Here is a 26,360-nt window from a genome sequence, read left to right as displayed (position 1 = left end):
TACTGCCAATACAATCTTTAATACTTATGGATTAATCCAGCCTAACCCATGACCCACACTGTGGATCAGATTCCCATACTGATGTAGATATATTGTAACTATGATGGAGTGGCTGCAACATAGGACTCTAACAGTTATGGTACATGTGGCACTGATATTTGTAGAGGTAACAGATTCAAGGTGATGTGCATACACCTTTTGAATGCACATAGCTATGCATGTATGGACCCATGGTGTTACAATGCAGACTTTGCTTATCATGTTATGCCAAATTTCAGGAAACAATTTGTGGCTTTACTTCAAAATTTGAGTGCGTGTCCTGTGAGTTGGGTTTTATGGGACATGCAAACTAACTGTACACTAGATGTACTGTAAGGTATGGTATATATGGCCATGTGATGGTCATGTGGGTACAGTGTGCTCAGCATGCTGGGATCAAACATTGACATTTATATTTGCCTTGCATTGTCTATGGGCCAGGCTGGGACAAAGTGTATTACCTAATGTGATAGATGCATAACGTACTCCCCCTGTAGACTTGAAGATCCTCAGATGCGGGCTGAAACAGTGTTACAGGAACATCAGTTGACATTAATGCACCTAGTGATACTAGACTGGGTATAGTGCGAGATGAGAGCCCCACACCAGAGACTACTGCCCATGGGCCCATTTTGTTACTGTTTGTCATTGCCTTACCACAGGCCCTATACTCCAACATGCATTGGACTTTACCTGACATAAGAGTGATGCTACCATTGTACAGAAACATTGTTCATGACAAATATTGCCACGTCTGATAATTTGGCACATCTGCAGTGCTGTTCCAAAGTGCATCACCAGGTGTGTGAAAAGGTGCAATTGTGCAGTATGTACAATTCTATGCAAGATGTCATCCCATACACACCCAGCCACATACGGCATACGGGGTGTTCCATGACCTTGGGACTTAACACAAAGACACATGCTGATGCAGTCTGAGGTTCACATCAGAAATCTACATGTCCACTGATCCACAGGCTTTAAATTATCATTTACATGCATGACAACCCATTTGATTTTTGAGAGCCCAAACTTTGCATGCACTCAGTGTAATGGTAGTAGCGATGTTTTAGCCAGAGATTTTGAAGTCATTTGTCCTGACTGTACAGGTGTCTGTTCATGACTGCAACATAAGTGTAGCCTTCTGGAGGACACATTGGTGTACTGTGTTACTTTGTAACTCCTTTCACAGAACATGTTGTGAGGGCCATGGGTACGTGATGTCTGGGGTCTGACGTAGTCAGTATAGCCATCAGCAGGATGGACGGTAGTACGCATAGGATATTTAAATTGAGCAGTAATGGATTTTCTGCAGGTCAGCATGTCCACTTCAAACATGTCACGTATGCAATTTTGGGAGATGTCTATGCTAGTTGTGTAGTAGATCTGGGTCACCCTAGCTGATAACCTATATCTTGCATGTCCACTCTGTCTCTTCATCTATTGCATTCATACAGGTCAAGGCCCATCATAAGGTGTTGATGTGGAAAGCCATCGCCCGAAGGGTGCGGACCCTGGGGGTTGCTCGTCTGTGCAGTGTTCATTGCAAGAAAAGGTTGGAGAACCTGAGATGCTGGACCAGGAAGATCGCTGAAGTCCAACTGGGGCTGTCCTCCTCTAGGCAAAAGGGGCACTCGCCAAACCCTTTTCCCACTAATAGCCCGCATACTGACGGTGGAATACCCAGACCTTTGTTGGGCAGTGGAGAGCCCAACAGCAGCTAGGAGGGGAATAGCATTTCCCTGAGTGTTACATTATGCATGACCATACATTTTTTATACAGGCAACTATTGACCATTTTAGGTGGAAGAGGAGTCATTTCCCAAACAATGTGATATCCTTTGCTTGTGTAGGACTGGTATTTGGAGCATGGTGTTCAACTTTGAATATTGTACATGTGACCATGAACTAAGCATGCTGAAGTCACACATGTGTGTCCATTGTTGAGCAGCCACTTGTCTGCCTACTTGTTGAAATAAACAAACAATCTCATCTTTGGAAGTGATGTCCAACAGTGATCCCAAACAGGCCACTAATCAGCCTTGTGTCTGAAGTGATGCTCCTGCACTACTGTGTCTCTTTTGATGGTGGACCACTCACTTATGGCAAGTGACACAATGCACTCTGGATTCAGACACTGAACACTAAATCCCCTTCGTAAGAGGGGAATGTAGAGTAATAGGAGTTGCTGAACACCACTGGTGATATATATTTTACATTTACGTCTTGTACTGCCACATGTACAACTGTTCCATACATGATAATGAGCGTGTACAAGTTGTTCTGACATTGTCCCACATTATGTTATATGTTGGCCAATGTGTATATGACATGTAAGTGGTGGGTATACAGAGAATGTGACCACACAGTGTAGTGTTTAGACATGGGTGAGTGAGTCACACATACCCATTAACATTGATGGACATTATTACCAAGGTCAAATATGGAGGCAATGACACACATGCTTGTAAAACTTCCAGTACGTTCTGGCACTGTTCCATTGCATGACATTGTGAAGCGTGTATGCAGTCAGGAGGTATGCACATGTGCATCTGTGTAGGCTCATTCTGTGGCTGGTTATTTACATCAGGAAGTGGCTTGCTGACATGTTGGTGTCATGTGTGTCACCACTCAGTGCTACATCTGTATTTGTGAAAGCAAAACATGAAATGTACAGTGAATCCACTTCCCTTGTGGACATTAGTAAGATCTCAACGGACTAGGAATTTCCTATACCTCATGTACTACAAATGTACTGATGTCATTAAGATTTTTATTTTTTTTAAAAGGTGAGCTCACATGAGACAATCTAGACAGGGGATGTTCCTAGCAGACTCATGCACAATGGACATTTGTCCTGCTAACTAAAACCAAATGAAGCTACTTTGTCTCCATTGTACTCTTCTATACTATTTGTGACACCTAGCTAGGCTACTCTTGTGAATCTGTCAACTTCATCATCTGGCAGTGGACGGAAGAACAAGTGTCACTTGTGAAGTGTGAACATTATGGAATGGGCACTTCCACGTCATGTCATTGGTGTTACTCACAAGATGTAGCTACTTCTCAGTAGCAGGGGCCCAGATGTCCTACATGCAGTGTGTCTGGGAAACATGAGCAATTGTGGATTGCAGGGTCTTGTGTCGATGAGTAGGCAAGTAAATGGCTCAGGATATTGTTCTTAATAAAACTAAGGGCTATTCCTTATGGTGGGCCAAAGTGGACCCCACTGAATTTACCAAGAAGCTTGTGGGTAAATATTATGAAGTCTTTTTAGATTGTCTAGATGAGGCTTCTGCCGATGGCAAAATCTTAGACTCCTTGCAACAGATCACTAGGGGGACTAAGGAAGCCTTAATGGCAGAGAATAAAAAAGAGCATAAGAAAAACCAAGGTTGGTTTAATGCTAGGTGTACGAATGCACATAAGAAATTGAATTATGCTATACAAAAGCCATTAAAAGTCAATTGAGAAATTAAAGAGTGTAGACTGGAGTACAAACAAGCTTTAAAGGAGCATTAGAAGGAAATGAGAGGATGCATGGAGGATTTTAAATGAAGCAACATTGGCAAGAGATGACACAGAGTTTTGGAGGGTAGTAAATGACCCCTACTTGAGTCCACACGATACTCCTACCATAGAGATCGCTATTAGTGAGGAGGAGTAGGTGAAACATTATTCAAATATGTATAAACTCACAGGAGGAAATGCAGGAATAGATGATATACTAACTGACAGTTGCATAATTGCTCCCATCAAAATACTCATAGACCTACACTTTACCCTAGATGAGGTTAATCGAGCAATTGAAGCCAGTAAGAGAGGGAAGGCGCCCAGTCCTGATCGGTTACCAATAGATTTGAATAAAGCAAATCTTTTGCTATGGGGCCCACTTTTGACTCGAGTAATTTCAGCATGTTGCACCTCAGGCCTTATTGCTACCTGGTCAGAATCGTTATTGGTGCCGATCTTTAAGAAAGGCGATCGCCAGAACCCTGCCTGTTACCAGCCAATATCATTACTGGATTCGTTGGTTAGGATGGTGGGCCATATTGTATTAAACAGACTCCAGAACTGGGCTGTTGCTAATGACATATTATCCGAACTGCAATTTGGCGTTCGAGCAGGCCTAGGTACAGTTGAGCAAGGATTAAATCTGAACTTATTAATTGGGAAATATAGCCTTACTTAGCAGGGAAGATTATTCCTTGCATTTGTAGACCTAACTGCAGCTTTTGATTGAGTAGAACATGATAAATGATGGCCCATTGTGGCCACATTAGGTGTAGAAGCCTCGCTGCTGCAGCTTCTGAGGTAATTATATTCTGGGTTGAAAGCGAGGGTCCAATATTGGGATAAGGGCGAGTGTACTGCATCATTCGGTGTGGAGAGGGGGGTAAGACAGGGTTGCGTTTTGGCACCCTTTTTATTTACACTTTACCTCAACAGCTTGGGGCAGACACTAGTGGATCAGTGTTGTGACCTACCATATATTGGTAATCGCCCAATACCCGCCCTTCTCGACACTGATGATGCAATGCTGATGGCACACACTCAGCTGGGGCTACAACTTGTTATGACAAGTTTCACTACATACATGCAGAACCTGGGACTGCAAGTTAATATATCAAAGACCTTCATTATGAAATGTGGAACAGGGAGTTCTAAATGCAGAGATATCTTTGTGGATAACAAGAAAATAGAAGTCACTAAGACATTTACTTATTTAGGTATTCTTTCCGATCAGAAGGGTACATGGACTCAGGCAGTTAAATCAAGAAAGTGATTGTTCTTGAAAGCCATGGCAGCCTTAGCTAACGTTTCAAGAAAGGTGGGCAAAAAAAAGCCTGTAGAGCTATTAAACATCTATAAGGTAAAACGTGTAGTTACTGCAATATATGGTGCAGGCGTGTGGGGTTTTTGCGCCTCCCAGCCTTTACAACTTGTGGAGAGTGCCTTCATAAGATTTCTCTTAGCAGTGCCAGGAAGCAGCTCCACTTATGTATGCCATTCAGAGCTAGTGTTACCTTACATAGCGGACCTAATTAAAATCTGGCAAATCCTCTTAGGCCATAGGATATGGGCCTTGGAGAATACCACCCTTAATACGAATAACATAAGAGATTGTGTTAAATTACATCGGGTGTCTAACATACCTTGGCTGAAATATATCAAAGATGTTATGAATGACCTTGGTCATCCAGAATTTTATGATGAACCGGGTTTCCATGGCTGCTGTCACCCGAAAAGATCTTAAAAGAGAATGTATGAACCTACTGGAGTCAAATAGATTTTCTACTGAAATATTGAGACCAACTGTATAGAATAATCAAATGATACTGACCACATAGATACAGCCCTATCTGCAAAACATGGAGGCTACTCAGAATAGATTTGTTTTATCTTTTTTTAGGCTTAGTATTTTTCATAGATTAACAAGTTTTCTGGTAATAAATGATTGGTCACTCTGTAAATGTCCATGTGATGGCATGTCGCAACAAACAGCACTTCATGTAGTGCTTTTTGTAAATTTTTTAAAGTACAGAGAAAGATGTGGATTCTGCCGATTTTAAAGATGTTTGGTCTTAGGCAATGATGCCTAGCATTTATATCACTCCAGCTGTTACATAATGAATATGTTATGTGGTCTGTGGCAATATTTCTAAGGACTATAATCAGATATAGAAAAACTAGTACATTATGAAAGCTTATTGATGAAATTTTAATTGTACCCAATGATGATTTTTTAACCAGCTGTTGCTGAAGCTTTTTTTTTTAACCTTTCATGTCAATTGCTTATTTATTTGTTCTTAATATACAATTTGTTAAGCCTGTAAAGATTATTTTTTTTGTATTTGCTTTTGTAATTTACTCAGTAGAAATCGAATAAAGCTTATTGAATTTGAGTAGGCATACATTCCATGCGGATATCCCATTTGATGATATCAGGTAACTATGGTATGAGCCAAGGCCCAAGGTAGACAGGGTGATGACATCATTTGATACACACATGAGGCTGGATTTGGGATATGTCACACATGAAGTTAGAGGAGACTTTGAGGATGACACCATTATTTGTGACTGTGCACAGCTCATGTACCATTCATGCATATTCTCACAGAAATGTTGCCCAATTTAGTTATCCTAGACAATTTTGATTCCGTTCTACTGTGTAATGTGTTGTGTTATGATATGCTTGCCTAATGTGTTCAGGCTATTGTAACTCACATATTTATCTTATTTCAGCATCTTCCCAGGGCAGCAAAGGAGACAGGGCTGGGACGCAGCTGGTCACAGTGGTCTCCTTCAAACCAGTGACACCGAGGGACCCAGTGGCCCAGAGGGTGGTAGGAGTGTCATGGAGGAGCAGCCCAACTACTCTAAAGCAACATCTTCGTCAAGCTCCATTGTATGTTCGCAGATGGTGGTGGTGGACCCCCCCCCCTGGACCTCAGTAAGCTACATCCTTGTCTGCCATACTCCCTACCATCTCCACCCTCCCTGCTGCTCACCAACCTTTTGCCTGGTCCTGCTTCTCTAAGCAGGGGAGTCTCCTACCCCCAGGTACCTCAACCCCTGCCTCTGTCTTCCCTGATGCCCTGAGTGTGGAGGCTTTTGACCTCCTGAGGCAGATGTGTGATGGTCAGACAGCAGTGCTGAATGTCCTCCAGGTGCATACATCTCAGCAAAATATGATAATGTTGTACCTGGGAAGCATTTACTCTGACATGTCTGACCTACAGAAAATCGTTTCAGGCTCTGGTTTCCACACTCATAGCAGCCTTCCAACATTCCCAGCTTTCCACCCCTCCTCCTGCCCCTTCCCCAACCACTATCCCTATCATCGTACCTGCCCAAAGCACATGCAAACATCACGCATCCACATCAACAGTCACACACAGCACACGCAAAGACAAACATAAGATGCCAAAATCCAGCACACCCACTCGCCATGCAGTCACCACACTCACCACCACAACCCCTGACATACACAGATAGCACACCCACAGCCGCAGTCACAGACACTTGCACTATCACACAGACACCACACCCACAGCCACAGCCACAGACACGTTCACCATAGCACAGACAGCACATCCACAGCCACTTCCACCATCACATAGACAGACATCACAGCTAAAGCCACAGGCACGTCCACCATCACACAGACAGCACAGCCACAGTCAGACACTTCCACCATCACACAGACACCACAGCCACATACACTTTCACCATCACAGACACCACACTCACAGACACTTCCACCATCATACAGACAGACACCACACCCACAGAGACATCACACACTTCCAAGCACCAGAAGCATTTCACAGCCAAATATAAATCAGACACACAGAGACATGCACACACTGCATGCACACCTCAGACCTCACATCTCTCTACCTCCAAGACCCAACCCATTGCCATTCCTCCTCCCCTATCTCACAAAACTCTTACCCGGTGTGCCATTGACCTTTCCCTGCCACAGCTGCCCCCCAAAACCCAAAAGGTCTGGTTTCCCACCTCTACCCTTTGACGTCAACCCGCAAAAAACGTGGCCCCTCCACTACAAAACAGCTCCCTACCACCGAAGAGGGTAAAAAAAAATCAAACCCGCCTGTCCCGATTCCGAGCCAACCCCCCCCCCCCCAAAGTCCTCTTTCCCTACCCACTCCACAGTTTCGAAGCATAAGAGTTATCCACCTGTTCCCACCCTCCCTGTTGCCCTCACTATCCTAAAAGGGTACAAAATCCAACCGATTATACGGCCCTGTCCTCTAAAACTCAAGGCCAGCCCTCCCACTCCAGAATCCACACCTCCTACACCCAAGCCCATCACTCCTGCCAAATCCTCCCAAGGCCCAACCCAGCCCCCAATCCAAAGCCCCAACCACCCCAATAACTCATCAGAGGGGCCTGGACTGTCCATTGGGTGCCCCTTTCCTGAGGAGGTTTCCCTGGCTGTGATCTTGTTGGCAAATGTCATGGCACAGCAGTGTGCTAGACCACATGGACAATTTTGGACTGGCCATTGGCCTTTGTTCAATCACATTGAAAAATGTGCATGAATAATTCATGATGACCTTTGTCCTGCATTTGCTATTGATGCTATTTGTTGTTCTTGAAATGTTCGGGATATGTGACAACAGTTGGGTTTGTTAACCCATGATAGCTGATCCATTTCCAGTGGTAAGTCTAGTCAAACCTTGTAACAAGTTATGGAGTGACAGAGGACAAGGGCCAATGTTCTATGGTTTCATGAGTGAGATAAACTCAAATTGTGGCATACATCGATTTGTGTGACATCTGCTGTGGTAAGTATTTTATTTTGCCTTGCCCAATGTCCATGTATTCAGGCTAGCTGTACTAGGTGAAATGTTTGGCGAATATGTGTTACATATGTGCTAAGTATGTATTTGGTACACCACACATGGAAGTGCAGTTATCTGATAGGTATGTGTTACTTTGGAGGGACAGGTAAGGCTTCTCATGTGTGTTCTTCCACAATTCTTCTCATGGATGTCCAACTAGTATTGTTGCTGTAGAGGTATTTTAAAGATTTGCACTTACACATCAGCCACATGAGCATGCCACTATATGACTACACCATGCCGCAGGTCCTAATGCCATGGTGAGATTGATACAGGTGCAAACTGGACTGTACCCTTGGCCTGTTGTCTTCCAGGAGTACCCCTTGTTTAGATACCCACATCTGCAGAGTCTCTTTACAGTGTGGCCTTGACATATGAGACTGCAGTTTTTGACAATCCCATTTGGCTGACTTATTGTATTAATGTGCGTGATGCGGAAAGGGGCAATACAGTGCTTTTGTAGTGTAGTAGTTTATATTTTTACAGAGACATCCATATAGTTATATTGTCAATGTCTCAACAGGAACTAGCTTATGTACAATGTCAGGGTGTCACAGCTTACGAGAGCTATGTCCTTCATGAGAAGTGGTGTTTTGTGCCACTGTTTATTGCACTCTTCTTCACACCTGTTTCTGAGCTGTCCAAACATTTGGATTGTGTGTTTGTGTGCCTGTATACTGTCATTGATCTGGACATAGGCGTAACCTTGGATATTTGATGGGAAAGTACATTCAGTGATGTTACATACTGGGATCCACAAGATATGTTTGGTCCAGGGATTCAATGCCCCTAGCCTTATCCCGGTTGTGGTGTCTCGGGGGTGAAGTGTGTAGTGTGTAAAACCCAGTATCGATGTATAATGTGGGCCAAAGTTGACTAGTGGTGTTTTCAGTCAGGTGATGTGCAGTGTCTGTACATTTTCCACCAAGGAGATTTGACCTATATGCACTGACCCATGCACGCCATCTCTGTCTCCTCTGTTATGATAGACTTTTACGGTTTTGTGAAATGTGTGTTTGTATGTGTTTTTAGTGTCCTCCACAACAGTACTTTGAGTGTGAGGAGTGCCCTGGTGGTCTCTCACAGGTGTGGGGGTGACGTAGATGAGAGCATGGCTTACAAACATGTGAGATGTACATATGTAATAGCCATTTTGTCTCTCTCACACAAGATATTTGTTAATGGGACACAGAACAACATCACAGTATCTGTGAACACGATTTACATTCCATCTACAGCGATTCCGTACAGTTGGATTTGCCAATGGTTGTTACTTGCATTAGTTCTAGATGTTACTACTCAGACTTTACAGCATGACATTTATGGTGATGCTTCTGATCTTAACTATCAATACTGGGAATGGACTTTTAAGGGTCTCATGGCTGTTCCATGTGCGGCAGTGGTAGGTTGTATTGCTGCAGAGTTGATTATATGTAGGGCTCCCGGTTTTATGGTATTTATTTTTTTGACCTTTCTGTCTGTATTTATCCAAATTCTTTTGTGTGCTAATTTTATCTGTATTTATCCATATTAATTTGGGGTTTTGAGAAAAAATGAGGCTGAAATTAGCATATTTCCACTTTTATTTAACCAATTAATATTCACTCGTGCTTGAATGCCTGCCAGGTTTCAATGCTGTGAACACCCGCAGAAGATAAATCAATGCACTAATATAAAAATATGAAAATTTCAGTATCAACCTTATGCATATCTACTGCTGTTAAAGGCTCTTTTCTAAAATTCCTCTCTTTTTTAACCCCCTTACCTATCAACACAGCTTTTGGCCTGGCAGTCATGGCAAGCAGTATATAAAATTACTCAAAACGTAAACCAATTTCTGTTTTTATCCACATTTAAAAATAAATACGGACGAGAAAATAAATGTTTCCTGTCTGTATTTATCTGTAAAAATCTGTAAAAATGTATATCAGGGAGCCTTAATTATATATCACACCTGAGGGAGGGGGATGATATGGAGACTCCATTGGGACCCTTCTCCGCATCAGCTTTAAACACCTGCCTATGACGACCACCGACAGACCGGGAACACTTCAAACACTTCAACACGACTGTCACTACTCGCTCTTTCCAAGATCCCTTCAGGCCCCCTCACGTCAAACTTCTTCTCATATATTTTGTATAAGTTATATGTCCAAGCCACACACCCCTATTCCTAAAGACAACGGTATGGGCCTGCTCTTCCATGGCGGTTTCTCAATTTGGTGGGGACCGTATGTGAACGGGTAAATGTGTAATTTACCACTAGATTTGTCCATAGCGGTTCAAATTTTGGTCGCGAGTGAGCAGGTACAGTAGTAGTGGCAGGAATTGTAGAAGAGGCTGCAGGCTGGTGCAGGAAGTAAGAAGCTGTGTAGAGGTGAGTGTAGGCTTATATCCCTCCCTTTCCGCTAGGTCTGATGAGGTGTTTGGACCGCTATGGCCAGCCCGTCTGAATGACGCATCATAATAGGGCGAGCGTTCTGTAGGGCGGTCTGCTATCTGACAGGCTACATTGGACCTTTTCAACACCACTGCGGTTGGAAATTGGAACGACCGCGGTGGTTGGATTTCTGTGCATTTGCACGCACTGTAATCTGGCGGTCGGACCTACTGCTTCCGACTGCCTCCAAAGGACGACAGAAGCCGGTCCGACTTGACCCCTATAGTGTTTTGTGTGGGAGGGTGTTTCATCTATTTGTTGCAGGTTTTTAAGGGAAGTTGGACGTCCGATTTTTTTTAAAGGAAATCAAAATTTGTTTTTTACTATCCATTTTAAAAAAAAAATAGATGTCTTTGTTTTTCTTGTTTTCCTGGAGCGTTTCTTTTTTTTAGAATAATTTTTCTGGTTTTTAAGGAACATACAGACTGTGGCTTGCCTCGAGGGAGTTTTTTTTTTTTTAAACTACTTTTTTGGGGGGCTTTTTACTGTTGTTTAAACTACTTTTTGTGGATACTTTTTTGAACTATGCGGATTTGGACAGAGATCTGCAGCAATAAAATCGTAAATTTTATTAATTACTGTATATAATTATGTTATGTTGAAATTATGTTGTTTTGTAGAAAGTATGTGCTGTGTTTTTTAAAATTATGTGTATATACTTTGCTTTATGTATTAAATAATTGAAAATATTTTTTAAATCATTGTATTAAGATTTTTATTATTTCAGTGAGTGATGCAAAATGTAGCATTATTTTTTTCGCTAATAATTATATTTTATTATTTAAAAGAAATAGCTTTTAAAATTATTTTGGTGTATAATGCTGTAGTTTCTCAGATGTCTGGTAGATTTTACATGTGGTTTAGAAGATAGATTTAGTATTACTTCGAAGTAATCTAGTCCTTTGTTTTTTATAATTATTCTTACTTTGGATTGTAGCATTTCATACATTTTTCATTTGTTTGGTTAGTTTAAGAAAGATTTCTGTATTCTAAGTTCTTGGTAGCTTTGCTCTTTTTGTAAGGCTTCTAGTAATTTGTATAGTGTAGGTGAGTTCTGCCTAGTGTGGATTGGAAGGCATTATGTCATCCTTCCACTGCGCTGTTTTTGCCTCCTGTGCTAACCTGCTGTCAGACATTCCACCATAATATCTGGAATTTTGCTTGCTGTCTGTGTTCTGACCTATGCAGTATGCCTACCCATGTGTCCTCAAAGTAGTCCATTAGTAAGTTTATTTTCATTATTTTGGTAATAGGGACTTTCTATTAGGATTTTGTAATGGTTAGCTACTTCTGTCACAGCGACATAGGCTAGTGCAATAATTTTTGTGACTTCAAAGACAAATTGGCTGTTGGGGGCATATTCTGCACTTAGGGTCTGATTATGAGTGTAGTGGTCCGACAGCCCGAAAGGCCCAGCCTCTACAGGACCACAGTCGCCGTATTACTAGTTGACCCCGGTGCCCGCGGTGTGGCGGTATTGGGGAATGGTTTTCCATATATATTGATGCCTGTGTGAGCATTTTGACTGCATGTGTGCTGAATGCCTATATATGCATGATACATGGGGAAAAATACCACCTACCCATTGCTGGACTCCGGCCCATATGTCTGTGGTACAGGTAATGTGTACATGGTACAAAAAGGATTTCCCTGTAGATTGCCACATACAGGGTCGTATTCCTCAGGGTGAAGATGCTGCTATGAAGGGGGGACCTGGAGAAAGGGATCCACGTCAAACTCTGCCTGGAAGAACAAAAAAGGGGTAAGTATGCTCCCAAAATCGTTCATTTCTGCTGGCCTGAAGGCGGTGGTCCAACCTCAGTGGTCGGCTTGTCAGAAAGCCAACTCATAATGCAGATGGCAGTGAGACTACTTAGTACCACCTTATGGCAGCTACTTTTCCTCGACCGCAACCCCAGGGGTCGGAGGTGTGCTGGCGGTGTCATCGGATCAACTGCGGTCTTTGCAAAGGCAATCTGGCATTCTCGTAATACGGCAGTCGGAGCGTCAAACTCATGGTGGTCGGACCGCAGCCGCAGGTATGGCAATTCACAGACCACCAAATTCAAAATAAGGCACGTAGTGCAGATTTCTGTAGGTAAAACCATATACCTAGATGAAAATGATAGCCACATCCCTTTATGGCTGTGTGGGGGTATATGTTTAGCATAGATTGGATCATAGCTTGCTCACAGTCAATAATAATTTTTGGGGGATAGTAGTTGTTTGTCTGTTGCCTGACGTGGTTTAGCAGTTCCATGTAGTTACGGCCTTATTTGTTTGGAAGTAATGCATACACAAAAGATATATTTGTGTTTTTTTTATTTACTATGTATGGTGTATAGTTGATGGAATGGTTTGGGATAGATTTTCAAGTGCCATCCATCATCCAAGTTTGACATTGGGCTAGTATGGGTAAGTTTGTATGGGTACCAAATATTAGTATACAGGTGTCATTACTTTTATAATCATATCATAGAACTTGTTTCTCTCTGGGGGTTATTGTAAGTTGTGGTTGGATGTCTATATCTCTGTACATTTTAGGAGCAGGTGGGGAGTCACTAGTCACCCTTTTAGTTCTTGTTATTAGGCATTTTAAGGTGGGTATTGGTGGTAACTAGCCTGTTATATGTTCTGGTACGTGGAGTAGTATATCTTTAAGTACTTGTGCTGTGAGTTCTTGGGTACTAGAGCTTGTTTCTCTAATATTTTCTAATACTTCTCTCCATTTTATTTCGGTTATATTGGGAGGGTGACTATGCTGTTTGACATTCATTGCTAGTTTCATTAGTAGTTGCCCTCTAATAACATGCATTAGAATAAAATGTGGTCTATTTCCAATTAATACGTTCAGCAGAAGCATTTTCTTGACTGTAGGTGTATCCCATGAAACAGTTTCCCCTTCTGTGATGTATTACTTTTTGCACCTTCTGTCATTATTTCTGTATTTACTGTAAAAATATGAATATAGAAAAATAGTTATTTAATAAATGTTATTTAATAAATGTATTAATATACATTTAAATGGAAAATGCTACTTACCAGTATGCATCTGTTCTTGGCATGTAGAGCTGCAGATCCACATACTTAAGCATGAATCGCCATCTGGTGTTGGGCCCGGATGTTTGCACTTGTTTTTGTCTTAAAAAAGTATTTGGAAGTCACGAGATAAGTGCCTGCTCCTCTGGATGATAGTGCGCATGGGCTTCGGCTCCATTTTCAGATTGTTTTTTCGCCAGCAGGGAAATGATGGAGTTTTGTGAGAAACAGAAAAAGATGCCCATGTGTGCTGTATGTAAATATGATAATACTGGAACAGATAAAGGTAGCCGGGGAGGTAGGTGGAAGAATGTGGATCTGCAGCTCTACATGCCAAGAACAGATACATACTGGTAAGTAGCATTTTCCGTTCGAGGCATATGAGCTGCAGATCACATACTTTAGCATAGATATGTAGCAGAACTCCTCCTTAGCAGCGACCACCAGTATCTGTTGCAGCAGTTTGAAATAGTGTTTTGAGTACAGCCTGGCCCACACTAGCTTGTTGTTGCGTTTGCACATCTACACAATAATGTTTTGTAAATGTGTGCGGTGTAGACCATGTAGCTGCTTTGCATATGTCATCTAAGGGAATGTTCCCCAAAACTGCCATGGAAGCCCCTATCTTTCTGGTAGAGTGGGCTTTAGAAGGAATGGATATTGTGGGTGTTGCTTTGTGATAGCAAATTTGTATGCATTTGACTATCCATCTTGCAATACCAGATTTTGATATGGGATTGCCTTTATGTGGGGGTGAGAAGGACACAAAAAGCTGTTTTGTTTTACGAAAAAGACTTTGTTCTTTCAATATAATTAAGGAGTGTTCTCTTTACATCTAGAGTATGAAGAGCTCATTCTGCGACTGACTGTGGTTGCGAGAAGAATACTGGCAACTCTGCAGACTGATTGAGATGAAACGGAGAAATGACTTTAGGGAGGAATTTGGGATTTATCCTGAGGACCACTTTGTTGTGATAGAGTTGAAAAGATGGTTCTTGAATAGTTAGTGCCTGTAATTCACCGATTCTTCTAAGGGAAGTAATGGCTACAAGGAAAGCGACTTTCCATGTAAGAAATTGCAACTCGCTTTTATGCAGAGTTTCAAATGGAGGGCCCATTAATCTTGTGAGAACAATATTTAAGTTCCCCACTGGTGAGGGTGGTACCCTTGGAGGAATTATTCTTTTGAGGCCTTCCATAAATGCTTTGATGGCAGGTAGTCTGAACAGTAATAAATGTTGTCTGTTTTGTAAGTAGGATGCTATTGCAGCGAGCTGTAACCTAATTGATGTGTATGCCAGATTACACAGTTGAAGATGTAGTAAGTAACATATGATGTGTTGAATAGACACATCTAATGGATCGATAGTGTTGTTGGTACAATATATCACAAATCTTTTCCAGTTGGCTGCTGCGTAGCAGGCTCTAGTGGTGGGTCGTCTAACTTCTTTTATAACATTGAAACAGTCAGGGGGTAGGTTAAGGTAACCAAACTCTATGACCTCAGGCGCCAGATCGCTAGGTTGAGCTGTGCTGGGTACGGGTGTCTGATCTCTCCATGGCTCTGAGTTAAGAGATGTGGGGCGAGATGTAGTTTTTGGTGGGGGACTACAGATAGTTCCAGTAACGTGGTGTACCACGGTTGTCTGGCCCATGTTGGAGCAACTAGGATGAGAGTCAGTGAGTGTTGCTGCAGTTTTCGCACCACTAGTCGAATGAGTGGGAGAGGTGGAAAGGTGTACGCAAATTTGCCTGACCAATTCATCCATATCGCATTGCCTCTGGACAATGGGTGTGGATATCTGGCGGCGAAGCTTGGGCATTTGGCGTTTTTGTATGTGGCAAACAGATCTATCTCTGGTTGCCCCCATGTTTGGAAAAATGGTTGAAGAACTTGCGGATGAAGTTCCCACTCGTGAATCTGTTGCGTTTGATGACTTAACAGATCTGCTATGCTGTTTTGAACTCCTGGAACGTGTTGGGCCAGGAGAAAAATGTTCTGTGGAATAGCCCATCTCCAAATGCTTTGTGCTAGTTGGGATAGTTGCAGGGAGTGTGTCCCGCCTTGTTTCTGTATGTAATACATTGCTGTCATATTGTCTGTGCAGACTAGGACAGCTTTGCCCAGAATGTGTTTCTGGAAGGCCTTTAATGCTAGAAATATGGCTAGTAACTCCAAGTATTTGATGTGGAGTAACCTTTGTTGAGGTGTTCACCTGCCCTGCATGGTGTGATGTAATAGATGAGCTCCCCAGCCGGAGAGCGATGCGTCCGCTGTTAGCACAATCTGTGGAACAGGCTCGATGAACGGTTGCCCTTTGGAAAGGGTTTTTGGTCTTCCACCACTGCAGAGGTTTTTGGTGTTCCACCACTGCAGAGAACGATGCGTGAGACCGTCCACCAACACCAGATCTGTTAGCTGACCTTCAGCCTGGTTCCACGGACGTGCTAAACATTGCTGTAGAGGACGCATCTGGAGTCTTGCGTGAGGTACTGTGCATATGCAAGAGACCCTCATCCCTATTAGCTGCATGAACACTCGAGCTGGGAAAGAGTGTTGTGGCAGAAATTTTGTAATGAGGCTTTGTATGCTTGCTATCCTGGTTGGACTGGGATATGCAAGTGCTTTAGGGGTGTTTATTGTCGCACCAAGGTATTTTTGTGTGTGGGATGGTTGTAGGTGAGACTTTGTGTGGTTTACGGTAAACCCTAAGTCGTGAAGCAGTTGGATTGTGGCGTGAGTGTGGTGTACACACTGATCGTATGACTTGGCTTTTATTAGCCAGTCGTCTAGGTAGGGGAAGACATGAATCTGATGTCTTCGCAGGTGAGCTACAACTACTGCTGGACACTTGGTGAAAACCCCGGGTGCTGTGGTGATCCCTAATTGGAGTACCGTGAATTGGTAGTGCTGACCGTCCACTACAAACCGGAGATATTTCCTGTGAGAGGTGTGAATGGGAATATGAAAGTAGGCGTCCTTGAGATCTAAAGTGGCAAGGAAATCGCCTTGTGTGAGAAGAGGAAGGACTTGTTGAAGGGTTACCATGTAAAAGTGGTCTTATTGTATGCACAGGTTTAGGGGTCTGAGGCCCAGGATGGGTCTCAGAGAGCCGTCCTTCTGTGGAATGAGAAAATACAGGGAGTAAACCCCTGTGTTTTGCTGATACAGGGGAACTGGTTCTATTGCATGTTTTTGTAGGAGGGAGATTACCTCCTGCTTCACCAGTGCTAAATGTTCTGTTTACATTGGACGTTGTCTGGGTGGTATGTTTGGGGGGTAGAGGTGAGTTCCAGACAATAACCTGACTGAACTATTTGTCTCACCCACCTGTCGGTAGTGATGTTGTTCCAGACAGGTAGAAACTGTAGTAATCTTCCCCCGACCGGAGTGGTATGGTCCGGGGGGAGTGGAGGGAAGTCAAGGGGTAGGGGTGGAGGCGGATCGACTGTTGTTGGTTTTGCCTCTATCTCTGTTATTGCCTCTATAGCCTCCTCTTTGGTAACCTTTGGTGAATGTGGTTTGGGCGGGAGCCTTATAGGACGTGGAGGGGTTGTCAAAGGAATAGCCCCTGGAGGTGCCTCTGTAAGAGGAGCGATGAAAAGAATGTCTGGGATCTTGCGATTGCAAAGCTCCCATTGATTTGGCTGTGTCAGTTTCTTTCTTCATTTTTTCCAGAAATGAATCTACAGCAGGACCAAAGAGGTGTTTTTTGTCAAATGGCTGGTTAAGGATGGAAGTTTGCACTTCTGGCTTAAACCCTGAAATGCGTGGGGGGGGTGTGGTCTACCTGGCTCGAAGATGGCATGCTCCGGCAGCCGCCCACATTATCCTCTCAAAATTCGCACCACCAAGGCAACATAGGTGGTAATCTTAGCCGTCAGTGACGACTGGTTGTCCGCTGCATCCTTGGCGAAAGTTTGAGCCGGAGCCGTGCACGCTGTGCGGAGGTCTACCGTCCGCTGATATTGGGCCTGTAGCTGCTGGTCCACTGTCTGGCGTGTTCCCCCTCGCACCGGTTGGCGCTGCTGCTTGCGGTGACCCTCCTGCCACGAGACCAGTGGATGACGGGGCGGCTGCAGGGAGCGGTACATCCACGCTTCGGCGACGGGAGGCGCGGACGGCAGCAAGGTGTCCCGAGCACCCCGGCAGCTTTGGGCATGGAGCGGAGGCGAGGTAAAGGGCGACGCGGCGCACCGTGTTGCGACGGTGTGGACCGGCGCCTGCAAGGGAGTCCCCGCCCGTCTTGACCCGCTCTGGTCGGGACGCCGCCATTGCAACCTAGATGAGGTGAGACTGTGCTGAGGCTCGTGCAGTGTGCACTGCGTCTGTACAGAGGGCCCCGGGAGCCATTACGATACGTCAGGGTTGTCTGAGAATATCAGCGGGGCTTCCAAGAGCGGGTGTCTCACCCTGACCTCTGTGGAGGACCCAAGGGGGAATCTACATATGAGGTGGCAGTGAGGGGGCAGTGCGAGAGTGCGATGCTCTATCCTGCTCGCTTAAAGGTCTCCTTTGATGGGAAAACTAGACTTTATACTGACCTAAGTGCTCTGCAAAAAGACCTCAAGAAATATGGTGCGGATAAGGCGAGAGGGGGTCCCCCCCGCCTGTGACTGTGGATGGTGACAGAACATCTTCAGCTACTAATGGTGAACTAGAAGCTGCCTCCTCATCTTCCTCACCATCCTGAATGTTCCTCACATTGACTGCTGTTGGTTGTGTTGACTGTGGGGAAGCATCTGCCGAAATAATGTTGGTATTAACACAATGTCACTGACTTTGGCTTGCTTACAGATTTTTCAGATACGAATATGTCTCTATGGTTCTGTATGATTTGGGTGGTGCAGGCTCGCCCTATTACATCCTGGGGGCCGGCGGCCATCGCCACCGAGTGTAACTCACACAGGTTTCATGTTAGAGTTTGCTGCCCGGTTGGCAGGCAAAGAAAGGATTTGGTATTGGGGTGGGTGGGCTAAGGGAATGCTATATCTACTTATTTTGATATGGTGTGGGTGGGGGGGTTGGGAGGGCGGGTGTTGGAGATGTTAAGAAGATGCAACTGGCTTTGTGATGACGATACTTGCCCAAGATATTCTACTAGCCACGCTACATTTCTACATCTGGCGTGGACTTGTCCGGGTATACGTTCCTTTTGGCATAAAGTGTTTCAGATCCTTACAGAAATATTGGCGGTCGAATTGCCAGAAGTGCCTGTTGTAGCTCCGTTGGGTTATGTGAAGGAGATCCCGAAGGGGGTACGAAAACTCGCAGCCGTCAGCCTATTACTAGCAAAGAGAACAGTTGCCATGATTTGGATGCGGGGTCCTTTGCCCATAATTGATGATTGGGAAAAGGATTTGGCATATTGCTCCACTCAGTCTGACAATTATAATGCACTCATGCCTGCCCAATGCGCACCCAAAGACATATGGGGCCCGTACAAACAATATTTGTTGAGCAAAGCTCGAGCCGCAGATCCCCAGGAAGAGTTGGATATAACTGGAGTGGGGTGAATGTAAGCAGGACAAATTGTTTGCTAATTTACATCGCAATGCTATATCAGCCTGCTAGATTATAGGCATGTGGAAAGTCTGACACCTTGGATAATACTGTGGGCTCTGGTTTTATGGGGATTTTTCTATTGTTTGTGTTGCTATTATTCTTTTCGCTTTTTTCCTTCTCTGATGTCATAACACTAATGTATGGACAGTTTTCAAGATTGTATGGTGTTCAAAGGCGAACAGAGAAATTGCCGCTGCCAATTGTTGTATATATGCTGCATTTGACTCCCAAATGTGAATGTTTACGCGACCTGAATGTAACTGAAATTGCTGTTGTGGTTAAAACTGAAAATAAAGTTTAAAAAGAAAAAGAAAAAAAACTGAAATGCGTAGCCAGCCATGCATGATTACGTAACAGGACACTTGTGTTAATGGCTCTTGAGGCGGTGTCTGCGACATCTAGAACGCACCAAATGGAGGTGTTGGTAATGAGCTTACTCTCCTGTATGAGGTCGTTGGCCTTAGTTTTATATTTGTCAGGGAGGTGGTGCAATATGGTATCTAATTCATCATAGTGTGCCCTATTGTATCTGGCCAACAGTGCCTGAGTGTTAGGCATACGCGCCATATATCAGCTGCTTGTGATGCTGTACGCTTGCCAGAGGTGTCTAAGAGCTTTGATTCTTTGTCAGGTGGTGGTGCGTTCCCCGATGTTTGTGAATTGGCCCTTTTTCTGGCAGTGGAGACCACTAGGGAATCCAATGGTATTTGTCCCCTGATGTATATAGGGTCTGTTGGGGCAGAATTATACTTTTTCTCAATCCTGGGGTTAATAACCCTAGCCCTAACAGGGTCTTTGAACACCTCTGGGGCGTGTCTATGAACTCCCTTTAACATAGGAAGAACAGAAGTAGACTTTTGGGCTGAATCAAATGTGTCCATTAAGAAATCTTCCTCCACAGGGTCGGTGTGTAAATCCACCCCGTGGTATTGTGAAGCCCTATGAATGAGTTGGTTGAAACCCATGGTGTCCTCTGGAGGGGAAGGTCTAGAGGGGTAGATGTCCTCTTGTGGTATATTGGGGACGTCTGGTGTATTATAATCGTCTCATGGGTCTAGGGTTGAAGGTGGACTAGGATCTGGGTCATCTTCTGCACCCACCCCCCATCATCTCAGGTGGTATCATCATCTGCTGGTGGAGGAGATGGAGAAGGGGAGTGATGTGGAGGGGGAGGAAGAGGAGGAGGTGGTGAAGGGACTCTGGGAGATGTTGCAATGTCTCTTTTCTCTGGTGAAGATGGAGCCGGCAGAGGCATGTCCATTGGTCTCTTCTTAGGACTTATAGTGAGGTGCCCTGTTTTAGGGACCTTAGTAAGCGTTTTTTGCAGTGGATTTGGTTGAAAAAGTTCTTCTGTTTGAGGTTGACCTTTAGGTGCCAATTATTTTGGTGCCGAAGGCTTACGCGGCACCGATTCCGAAGCGGATCTGTGCTCTTTAGGCTTGAAAGCGTAAGGTTTTTTAGTCTCTGATGGGGCCTGCGGGTCCGGTTGTTGTTTCGGTTCTGAGGGTTTTTTCAGTGCCAGTGGTGTTGTACTTGGTTCCGATGGCTTTTTCGGAGCCGATGGCTGGGTACCAGTATGTTTCGGTGTTGATGTGGTAGTCGGCGCAGTGGAGGAAGAGGGTTTCATTTTCGGTGCTGGGGTCTTGGGGTCGGCTCCGACGGCAGACTGACTCTATCCCGAGTGGCCTGAAGGCTTAGTTGTAGACTTCTTTGTTGGGCCCGGAGGCGGTGCGTCAGAAGTAGTGTCCCGGTGATCACCTAGGCCCGAAGCCTTTTTGGGGGTTTTGGGGAGGGGTCGGGGTCAATATCAGTACTTACGACCCGCTGCCCAGGAGTGATGTCTTCGACGTCGGAGTCATCTTCTGAGTCGTTGCCGAGGTGTTGTGTGGCCCGCTCCTTCTCTGGTGCATCGACGCCCTTGTGGAAGATGTGGTCGGGAATGGATGTCGACGAGCGAGCCATGGTTCGTCGAGCTCGACGGTCCCGAATAGTCTTTTTGGAGTGGAAGGAGGCACAAGCTGGACAGTCTCTGTCCTCGTGCTCCAGTGAAAGACACAGGTTACACACCTCATGAAGATCTGTGTGTGGAAACATCGATTCACACTGAGGACACTTTTTAAATGGAGTCCTTTCCATGAGCTACGTGCTGTGGCCTTGGTAGGTCCGAAGGCCTTCGTCGACAACCGGAACCGAAAACTTGGAAGTTGAAGATGCGCGTCGATTATGAATCGCGATCGAGAACAATACCTGAGAAAGGTGAAGGATTGCGCGTCGAAAGTTGTATTGTTCACGGTACCGAACTGGAGCGCGAGAAACACATCCGAGCCCGATGGTGGAAAAAAACAATCTGAAGATGGAGCCGATGCCCATGCGCACTATCATCCAGAGGAGGAGTCACCTATCTCGTGACTTCCAAAGACTTTTCTAAGACAAAAACAAGTGCAAACATCCGGGCCCAACACCAGATGGCGATCTATGCTAAAGTATGTGATCTGCCGCTCATATGCCTCGAACATACATTTTCGTTTTCTTCAAAACTTACTTGTATGTTGTTTAGAGAAGTTTTGTCTTCTTGGAAACTTTTTCTTCTGCAAGCTTCTTCTTGAAACAGGTTTGGAAGAGAAAGGGTAGTTTTATTTTTTGCATATAGTATATTTTTGATGTTTAGCGACAACTAGGTTATTCTGACTTTTAACTGTTGCGGTTTTAGTATGTATAAAGCAGCTTTTTAGATATACTTACTTTTTTTATGGTGCTTGATATGTATTTGCTGATGGAGTTTAGTTGAACGTTGAATAAACTGTAGAAAATGATGTTAGTAACTGTTTATTAAGAATTGTTGTTTAAAGTTAAAATTATTTAACTTCATATATTTAAATATAATTATAACTTGATAGGATAAAGTGGATGTACGGGAGAGCCAATTCATGTTTTTTTAAGCTTGTATTTGACATAACTTATTTTATTTTATATTATATGTGTTTATTTTAAGTGAAGAAATAGCATTATAAATATAAATATGTGTTGTACATAAGTGGGAGGTAAATATGTGTAATGTATAATCTAGAATTTCTGTTTATATACTTTAATGTATTATTTTGGTTAAGTAAAACATTATGTTTTATTTCTATATTGTTGTTATTTTTGTAGTATATATTTTTTGTTGTTTGTTCAAATATTGTGGTTTTTGTAATTTTTACTGTTATTACTTGTTTTAACAATATCTATGTAGTCGATATTGTTGATTTCAATATTTTTGACATAGTCCATGGTTAGTTATAAGTCACGATATTTTTGTTTTCGATATATGTTACATTAGACATTTTTGGCGTCAATATTTAGGTGTACGATATTAATGACTTTAATTAAGTATAGAGGCTTGATATTTTTGTTAACGATATTAAAGTATCGATAATTCTCTAAGTCGATATTTGTTGTCTCAATATTATGTCAGTGATCCCCTGTCACCCCTGTATGCCAGGAGGAGACCACTAGGAAAGTCATCCATTGTACCAACATCGTTGAGGCTGTTGCCTGTGACCCTCGTATGCTATAAACAAAAGCCACCCTGCATCACCACTGCTGCCCTTCACCTTATCTGCACGAACTGCAAAGGAGAAGCCGCTGCTGCACACGGAAGACATTTCTGACTGCGCCTGCCTCAGAGCACCGATCCTGCTGACCTTGGGAAGACATGCTGCATCTCACTAATTGCTGGAGCACATTCCTTCCAGTAAACTGCCAGGGATATGTTTGTTAGTGTGGAGAAGAGAAAGAGAGGTGCTGGAGGAAAGCGCTAGAGCGCTCGCCCGGAGAGACAGATGTGTATAATATTTAGTGTGCTGTAGGATACTTTACTTGTGTAATAACGAAAATAAATATTGGACTGGATAATCAGAACATAGGGGTCATTCTTTGCATTTGTCTTGTACCTTTTATTTACCTTGCACATACTTCCCCTGAAAAAGCTTTGGACTGCTGGACCTGTGCTACCACAGAGAGTCAAGTGCTGAAGGTGTAGTTCTTGGCTCGGCTGCTCAGAATCCCTGGTTGTTTGGAACCCAGGACATCAGGAGTAAAAGTCCACAAACCCCATGGTTAGGGCCAGTAAGGCCTTATTGCCCCAAGGCTCTCTGAAAGGGGTGGTGATACCCCGTATATGCACACAACCCTTATCATATGTGAATACACCCACTCATCTTTCACCAAAAACCTCCCTTTAGATATCCACACAATCATCTTACACAAACACAACCACCATCATATGGCAACGCACCCTCTGTCTTATGGCCACTCCGTATCATCAATAACCACACACCCATCATTAAATGTGTGCCTATGTTCTTATATCCCCATATCAGGCACCCTAAGCCACATTTATAATCCTATGTAAACTGAATGTTCATGTCTCCGAGACTGTTAATTCAGAAATGTCTCACCTATCACGAAGACTACTGTCCATCCAAATGACCCATGGGAGAGTGTAAACTCATAAAGAGACTGCAAACTTACAAAAGTCTTCTGAAAACCAGGGAAACTGCTGATAAGTGCTTAATTGGGACTGGTGGTTTCTGGTGCTCGGACCGGCACTTATTTCTCTGATTCTCCGCACCGGCACTTATGAAAGTCCACCACATGATGGAACTGTTTGTCTAATTTTGAGATGAGCACAAAACACATTGTTTAATAATTCAATATATGTTACAAATGTGGGCTATACCATTCTTATTGCATCGAATGGCCTGGAATTGTTTGAATTGTCACATTTGTAGGAGTGTGACCGTCACTTGTTCTGTTGGTACTGTCATTGGCAGCGCTGGCAGTGGCAATGGGATGGGGGTACAAGCTGCAGTGGCCTCCTGAGAAGAGCCCTGGTGCCTTACTTTTTACAAATTAAGCAGTGCTGCTGACCCATGGTCAAACCTGCTACCCTGCAGGAAGCCTACTGGGCCATCTTTTATACTGCTGATCACAGAGATGCTAACTTGTGTTGCTGCTGAACCATTCAGGAGAGTACTAGACTTTCTAGAAGACTGTGTACCCATCGTGGAGAATCTGTGTAGGCTGGGAAGACTGTGCTCTCTACAAGCACAATGTTTAACCATTTGAAAGATTAGAACTTTTTATCTACATTCGGACACAAAGTTGAGGGCATTATGCAGGCAGCAGAAGGCATCTAGCTTTGATAAAGCTACACCATGATTTGAGACCCAACCATAATTTGGCAAACCAAGTTCTTGTGCCTACATCAATAAGTCATGTGCATGCTGATGGCTACTGGATGCTGCAACAGAAAGGCTTCAGGGCTTGATGCGTATGTTTGTGTCCATGCTTTGCTAGCTTACTCAAGTGGCAGTAAGGTTGTTCTACCTTTCTACAAAGTTTTAATCCCCACCCCATTGATTTCTGATAGTGATGTGACAGTCATTGTTTGTTGTGACATTTGGGCCTTTTTGTGGTGGGAGAACGTTCCTGCTCCCTTATGCTCTGGGTACTGTTCCTCGCCGGCCAAACTCAAAGGATAAGACTCCCGCCCTTCCTCTCCGAACCCAGAGAAATCAGATGCGGAGTACCCCAAGGATCCTCCCTCAGCCCCACGCTCTTCAATATCTACATGGCCCTTCTCGCAACCATTGTCAGAAAACACGGCATAGTATCCTATGCTGATGACACCCAGCTCATCCTCTCCGTCAACAAGGATCCTAACATCACCAGGAACAACTTCCAGGAAGGAATGAAGGGCGTCGCATCCTGGATGTGCAGCAGCGGCCTGAAGCTCAACTCGGAGAAAAGGGAAGTCATCATCCTCGATGCAACCCTCTCTGCATGGGAGGACACCTGGTGGCCCCTGCCCTCGGCAACCCTCCCACACCCACACCCACGGACCACGCCCGAAACCCAAAACATTTGCATCATACTCGACACCTCCCTCACCATGAATCGACAGATCAAAGCCGTATCCTTCGCTTTCTTCAACACTCTCCGCTTCCTCCGCAAGACCTTCAGATGGATCCCTACACGGATCCAGGAAGACCATCACCCACGCACTCATCACCAGGAGGGTGGACTACGGAAACGCCTTCTAAGCTTGAATCAACAAAACTCTACTCCAGAAACTCCAGACCGTCCAGAACGCCGCAGCTAGACTCGTCCTCAACATCCCACAACAAGACCACATCACCCAGCACCTACAAGACCTCCACTAGCTCCCCAGTGACAAAAGAGTAACCGTAATACTGCTAACACACACCTACAAAGCTCTCCACAACACCAGACCCCAATACCTCAACGAACAAATCTCCTTCTATGCCCCCAAGAGAAACCTCCGCTCCGCTGACCTAGCACTGGCCAAAATCCCCTGCATCCACAGAGCCAGAACGAGAGGCAGATCCTTCTCCTACATCGTGGCCAAGACCTGGAACAAACTCCCCCTCAACATCAGACAAAGCCTTACACTGCAAGCATTCAGGAAGAGCCTCAAGACCTGGCTCTATGAATGACCGGAGCTGCCCAAAACCCCCCTCCCCCAGCGCCTTGAGACCCTCACGGGTGAGTATTGCGCTCTACAAATCCCTGATTGATTGACTGAAACCCATTAATAAAAGTGTTATTAAACAAGAATATATGAAAATTGTAGACTTCCAATCACATGTGACTGTTGTAAATGGGTGTTTCTCCAACTCAACAAACTTGGGGTTCTCCACCTTATTTAATGGTGGGTGACCATTCTGTTCACAACTTTGTAGTCCAAACCTACTCTGCTATCAGAAACTTTATTTGGGCAAAAATCTTTAGCTGGCAGTCCATCCATCACAGAGCCACTAATTAATTAACATTAGATGGCCCATCCTATTTAGGACGGGATTTCATACATCCATTCTTCCTGCTAGGTACCAGCAACCAG

General features: G+C 44.1%; 1 protein-coding gene across 2 annotated transcripts in view; it reads right to left on the bottom strand.

The window, feature by feature from the left end:
* Positions 1 to 26,360, bottom strand: part of LOC146805330 (betaine-homocysteine S-methyltransferase-like) — a 289,657-nt gene that overhangs the window by 144,523 nt on the left and 118,774 nt on the right. The window lies entirely within an intron of this gene.

The sequence above is a fragment of the Triturus cristatus genome, chromosome 8 (genome assembly GCF_964204655.1).
Source record: "Triturus cristatus chromosome 8, aTriCri1.1, whole genome shotgun sequence".
In the NCBI taxonomy this organism is placed as follows: Eukaryota; Metazoa; Chordata; class Amphibia; order Caudata; family Salamandridae; genus Triturus; species Triturus cristatus.
Note: the sequence above shows the minus strand (reverse complement) of the source record. Positions and strands in the feature narration are given on the sequence as shown.